Source organism: Mustelus asterias, chromosome 13, assembly GCF_964213995.1.
Source record: "Mustelus asterias chromosome 13, sMusAst1.hap1.1, whole genome shotgun sequence".
NCBI lineage: Eukaryota > Metazoa > Chordata > Chondrichthyes > Carcharhiniformes > Triakidae > Mustelus > Mustelus asterias.
The window spans coordinates 12,102,552-12,109,474 of NC_135813.1; the positions used below are offsets into that span (position 1 = coordinate 12,102,552).

General features: G+C 44.7%; 1 protein-coding gene across 1 annotated transcript in view; it reads right to left on the bottom strand.

The window, feature by feature from the left end:
* LOC144502433 (SH2 domain-containing protein 3C-like) overlaps positions 1–5,303 on the bottom strand; it is a 172,335-nt gene extending 167,032 nt beyond the window's left edge. Inside the window, exon 1 of the mRNA XM_078226334.1 lies at positions 5,006–5,303. The gene's annotated coding sequence lies outside the window, so the exon portion shown is untranslated. The remainder of the gene's footprint in view (positions 1–5,005) is intronic.
* Between the last annotated feature and the right edge of the window lie 1,620 nt (positions 5,304–6,923).

A 6,923-nucleotide genomic window follows, 5' to 3' on the forward strand; every position in this document is an offset into this window, starting at 1 on the left:
GCTGGCAAGAATCGCATCCTGGCACTTTTTTTTTACACTAAGTGCCATAAGATTGCATTTTCCAACTCACACACAAAAAGCGAGTCTGAAACTCTCCCGTTTTCTCACTCGTTCATAAAATTCCACCCAGTGGCCTGAAGGTTTTGGGTGGTGGGGTTTCCCCCCTTTTATCAGAAGCAGCATCACATCTCTATGAGATGTTCAGACCTCATTACTTAACTATTTAATAAGCAGCAATAAGACCCTTGACCTTACTCAGGTGGGTGAGTCTGACGGCCTCCATTGACGTTGCACACTTGAGTGAGCGTCAGTTGACTGCAGGCGGGGGACTTTTGCCCCTCACCCGGGACTTTTGCCCCTCACCCAGGAACCGATCTGAATGGCTGCCAATTCTCCAGTCCCTGCAGCAATGAGCTGGAGTGGACAGAACAGAAACTTCAGGAAGATGCCTGAACCTAAATCCCGGGACTGGGCGGCAAGGTAAGTTTACGAGATCCCAGGACGGGGAAGTTAAGGAAGCCCGGGGGAGCGAAAAGTGGACCATTGGCGTGTCAGGGGAGAGACCAAGCGGGGGAAGGGAAGACTAGCCCAAAGTCAGAAGTGGGCTTGTGATGGAGGTGCCCCACACCCCACCCCCTTCCCTTCCGAGGCCTGAGCCCATTCATTTTTAGGCTGCCCCCAGATCAGGTAAATCCTCCTGCCAGCCTAAAAATTGAGACTGGCTGAGAAATAGCCCTGAAATAGTCACTTAATGGCCTCAACTGGGGCATGGGCGAGTGGCCCATCTGAAACCTTGCCTACCCCAGTATCAGATCACAGCGAGGACACCCCCCCCCCCACAGCTGTCACAACCCACTGGTGGGGGAAACTGCAATTCAGGTCAGTGTTTTAAAAGTGGAGAAGTCTCACAACACCAGGTTAAAGTCTAACAGGTTTACTTGGAATGGCGAGCTTTCGGAGCGCTGCTCCTTTATCTGACTCACCTGATGAAAGAGCAGCATTCCGAAAGCTCGCGATTACATAAATTACATAAATGTATGAACCAGGAAAAATGAAAGTGACAAGAGCTAACTGTAGTGCTTGAAGCATAATTAGATTTTTGTGGGCAGCGGTTGAGTTATCAGTTGAGAGACATCCTTTCCAAAGGCTTCCACCAATGCTGCTTGGAACCCAATGTGAGAGTGGTCGCATTACTCTAGGTTTTCTATTCAAATTGCAGAAAGACACTAGGCCTCCATTTTTTTTTATTCGTTCATGGGATTTGGGTGTCGGTGGCTAGGCCGGCATTTATTGCCCATCCCTGAGGGCATTTGAGTGCCAACCACATTGCTGTAGATCTGGAGTCACATGTAGGCCAGAACAGGTAAGGACGGCAGATTTCCTTCCCTAAAGGGACATCAGTGAGTCAGATGATTTTTTAAAATGACAATCGACAATGGTTTCATGGTCATCATTAGATTATTAATCCCATATTTTTATTGAATTCAAATTTCACTATCTGTCTATGGTGGCTTTCAAACCCCGGTCCCCAGTGCATTACCTTGCGTCTCTGGATTACTAGTCCAGAGACAATACCAATGCGCCACTGCCTCCCTGTTTGCAGTGCCAATTCTACACCCTATCATTTCCTTCTCCGCTAGGTACTCTATGAACGGTATGTCTTGTCTGTATAGCTCAAGAAATACTTTTCACTGTGACCCAATACATGTGACAATAATAAATCAATTCAATAACACATACCCCCTACACACTCACACCAAAATGTCTTCCTTCTGGCTTCACAAGGCAAAGCTTTCACTGAACCAGAGAAACTGGAATACCTGCGTTGTTTCTTTAACATTCTCTGCTTTAAGTTTCTCACTTGCCAATATCCTTTTCAAGTGATTTATGGAATTAGCTTCCACCACATTTTCAGGTAGAACATTCCTGATCCTGATAACATTTATTTATTCATTGGATGTAGGTGTGGTTGGCTGGGCCAGTATTTGTTGGCTATTCCTAACTGCCCTTACAAATTTTTTTATTTGAATTCAGATTATACCTCTGCTTGGTGGGATTCGAACCCGGCTCTGTAGAGCATTATCCTGGGTGTTTGGATTACTAGCCCAGTGACAATACCGCTATGCCACTACCTCCTCTTGCTCTCGGAGTGAAAAAAAAGATTCTCCTCATCAGCCTTTTAGATTTTTTGCCAATGATTTTAAATTTATGACCTTTAGTTATTGACCCTCTAAAACCATAGCGAATAGTTTATTTTTCTTACTAACATTATCAAAACTTCTCAGTATCTTGATAACCTCTCAAGCTTCTCTGTTCCGAGACTTGCATTTAGACAGTGCTTTTCAGGATGTTAGGACATAAAATGTTTCCCAACCAATTAAGTACTTTAGAAGTCTCATCACTTGTAATAAAGGGAAAAACCTCATAACTGCAACACCCTGTCTGAAAATTAACCGTGTTACCACTACACTAATTATATAAGGGGTATATGGGTAGCATGGTGGCACAATGGTTAACACTGCTGCCTCACAGCGCCAGGGTCCCGGGTTTAATTCCGGCCTTGGGTCACTGTGTGTGTGGAGTTTGCACATTCTCCCCGTGTTTGCGTGGGTTTCCTCCCACACTCCAGAGATGTGCGGGATGGGTTGATTGGCCATGATAAAATTGACGCTTAGTGTCAGGGGGATTAGCAGGGTAAATATGTGGGGTTACGGGAATAGGGCCAGGGTGGGATTGTTGTCGGTGCAGGCTCGATGGGCCGAATGGCATCCTTTTTTACTGTAGGGATTCTATGATATAGAGTTTCAAGACTGACGAGATGAAATCTGTGGACACCCAATATGCCTTGAGTCCTACAATAACAGCAAAATGCTGCAGATGCTGGAAATCTGAAATAAAAACAGAAAATGTTGGAGAAACTCAGCAGGTCTGGCTGCATCTATGGTGAGAGAAACAAGAGTTAATGGCTTGAGGGAGAAAGTGGTGTGGGAGCATGATATTCAGGCCAATGTTCTAATAAAAGGAGAGTAGAGGCAACCTGGGAACTGTCAGATTGTGGAGAATTGCCCCTTCATGTGGAACAAAATGGAAGGTCAGGGAAATTGAACTCCACCTGCTCCACCCCCTCTTAAACATTTCTCCCTCTCTATAGCTCTGAAGAAGAATTATACAAACTCAATGTCGTTAACTCTGCTTTTCTCTCCACAGACGCTGCCAGACCTGCTGAGTCTTTTTCCAGCGTTCTCTGTTTCTGTTTATTAGCTGCCTTGAGTACTATAAGCAAATCTGGGAATTTTATATTCGCAGGAATACCGTTGCCTTGGAAACTGCAGAGGTGAGCAAAGAAATTGAATACATATTCGAAATGTAAATTGCAAGAGAGAGAAGACTTTGAGGAGATCAAATTGAAACTTTCAAGATTGTGAAGGTTTCAATACCAGAGTTAAAATTTGGAAAGTTAGGAGGAAGAAGAGGAACCAGATTACTTTGTGGCTTCAGAAGGGGAATGCACTTGTGGAATAGGTTAGCAAATAACGTCTAAAGTAAACTGAACGGCCGGAAATTTCTGCCTGTTCACGCTGGTGGGATTTTCCCATCCTGCTTCAGTGATCCGAGCTTTGGCTTGGCGCCAAATTCTCCAACTTCACTGCATAAGACCGTACAATATAGGAGCAGAATTAGGCCATTCGGCCCATTCAATCATGGCTGATAAGTTTCTCAACCCCATTCTCCTGCCTTTTCCCCGTAACCTGTGATCCCCTTACCAATTAAGAACCTATTTATCTTTGTCTTAAATACACTCAATGACTTGGCCTCCACAGCCTTCTGTGGCAATGAATTCCATAGATTCACCACCCTCTGGCTGAAGAAATTCCTCCTCATCTCGGTTCTAAAGCGTCGGCCCTCTATTCTGAGGCTGCTACCTTGGATCCTAGTCTCGCCTACGAATGGGAAACATCTTCCCCACGTCCACTCTATCCGGCGGGAAAATGGGGTGAACATCTGGTAAGATCGCGCCCAATGTGTTTCTCAAAGAAAGAAGATTAGCGGATGTTGAGGTCTTTAATAAAGGGCTAGTGGACCCTCAGTGCTAAATCCTGTTCCTAACTATTATATTTGTAACATACACCCCAGCGGTCTTGTTTTTCAACGGTGTGAGTGTTCCTTTAAGGACGGGAGGTATTGTTTGTGGAACAGCAGTTTTTCATTAAACAGTGAAATGTATGAGCTCACTGAATTCTTACAACTGAGTCGAACATCCAGCAACGAGCGGCACTTAAGCTAAATAGCAGTCCAGTATCCGCCAAATAATAAATCCAATATAAAGCTGCACGCGAACACAACTCTTAAAGCAGTGAGCCCCAGTCTGCATTCTCTTCCTCCAACCAGTATTTGTGTCTATGTTAAAACAAAACAAGAATGAGTCTGTGACAAACCCCAGGGACATCTGTCGCCACAGGGTGTCCATTAGGCCACAGTGACCGGTGAAAACAGTCCAACATTTTCCTTTCTGCTCCATGCATTGTTTCTGCTCCCATCCCCTCTCTTTTGCTGGGGGCACTGACTACTGCCAGGGGTACAGCACTGTGGCACCAGACGCGTCCTGGCACCTCACCCAAGTGGCCATTCTTTGGTGCCAATGCCGTTGAAAGTAAAGTAGAGACAACCACATCGAGAATGAGGGAAGAAAATTGGAAGTGCTAAAAATGATTGGGATAAATTAAATTAGGAGACGCTTTTGGTCTCTTAATTAGAAATAATTAATTCAAATTGCCTTTTTCAGATACTTTGAAGCAAATTCTCTCTGCCGTTATTATCAACACAGATTGTGTCCAAATCTGTTCCTTACACAATTATGAATCATGTCCCTGCCAACTAGTAAGGGTTAAACTTGCTTAGAACAGGACAAGCAAACCAAACTTTAAACTTATATCTTTGTGTTAAGGAAGAACAATTAAAATCAAGGGAGTCCTTTGCTTGTTTAAAAGTAACAATTGAAGATCACCTGCTTTTGAAATGCCTGTTGGTCGCAAGTTGATGTCCCAGGTGTGGAGCGGATCTCTCCGATGCTGCTGCTGTAATCAGACCTCTCTCCCTGCTTGGAAACTCTCTGTGCTGTTTAATAGTCAGTGGCTGGAGTATCTCAGGCAGATCTGGACAGTGGGTGCTTTGTCTCGCTCCTGGACAAGCCGGGCCTCAGTTGCTGCTCTGCAGGAACTCTGGACATCGCAAGAGGCAAAGGTTAAGTGATGAGAAGAATGCCGAGGGGAGGCAGATAGAATGGGGCAGTCAGAGGGGAAACAAGCCTGGGCTGGAGCCGAACACTGCTCACACAGTAGAAACTTGTTGGGGATAAAGGAGGGACCAACATTTTTAAAGCAACTGACCATTCAGCCAATCAGATATGAACCGTAATTGTGTACTGTACTGTAGTGTGTCTGTGTCAGGAAGGGAGGGGGAGGGAATTGTTGGATGCTCAATTCTCTGCTGAATTGACCTCTTTATTCCAAGAAAAGAACTTGCTAGGAGATTATAAAATCGGAGCTAGTTAAAAGTTCAGGCCTGTGTGATGAGGGATCTGGCTTCAAACGTTAATCTGTCTTTTTCTCATGAAAGTGCTCATTTACCTGCTCTGCTTTCCCAGTGCTTCCTGCCTTTAAGCCAGTGTTTTTATTTTGGAATGTGTTTTTCACTTTATCTCTTGGTCTGAGGATCCTAAGTTGTGGGTCCGTGCAGACAGGCCTGCCCCTCAAGGTACTGATGTAGAAACAATCGGAACTGACAATAAAGATTGACTCTTGTTTCCAGCTCTCAATCGCAAATAAAATGACAACTGCAAGCTCTAGAAATTGGACAAAAATGCTGGAAAGGCAGGGCTGGTGAAGGGAACAATTCTCTGCCAAAGTCTCAAATAAGCAAGCATTTTTGGAAGCCTGTTTCTTCTACATTTGTGATTTATTTGAAGATTAACAAAGGTTTCTAATGTCTGTTCTTTCTAGTGACCTGGTAGGCCTGAGCTCCCATGGGTTACCATGACTACCTGCCCTAAATACACAGGGCCGAAAGATTCCACAAACAAGGTCAGCCACACCAGAAATGGGGAAAGCCACAATTTGGAATATACTACATTCCTAATGCCTTCTCAACATGTTGTCCTGATGCATTCAGAATTGGACTGCTTGAGATTTCTCTTATAATTTCTTTTTGGCTCCAACTGTGCTCCTGACAAAAACAGAAAATGCTGGAAAATCTTAGCAGGTCTGACAGCATCTGTGGAGAGAGAATAGAGCCAACGTTTCGTGTCAGGGTTACCCTTCGTCAGAGCTGAAGACAAAGAAAATAGGATGAGATTTATACTGTAAGGGTGGGTGGGGGTGGGGGGGCGGGGGGAGGGGGTTGGGGGGGGAAATGGGGTTGTATAATTGACCAAGATGTCATAGAGAAAAAGACAAAGGGAATGTAAATGGTGGTGTTAAAGGCCGAGAATGGTGCTAATAGCGTCCATTATAGATCAGAATGTGTAACTGGCAGAACAAAGATACAGATTGTAAAAGGACAACCTGAGACATGTGGCAGATGGCCCTAGTTCGGTGGGGAAGGGAGGGGTGGAAGATAGAAAACGAGATTTGGAAGTGGACAAATGAATGCTGCTTCCAGCTACAATATGATTGCATGGACACAGAATGCCCTTTAATACAGCATGCAAGTGGCTATTTTCTGTGTTTGAGTTTGGACAGTGGGTTTTTTGGCCATGAGGATCACCACAGCTCAGACTGCTGCTGTCCTTGTATAGACCTTGTAGCAGCAATCACCAGATAATAATCAGGAGAAAGATTTTGATGATGTTCCCTATCTTAGCGAGGGTTGCTAACCCTCCAGGGTTGGCCTGGAGTTTCCAGCAATTGAAGATTAATCTCCAGCAC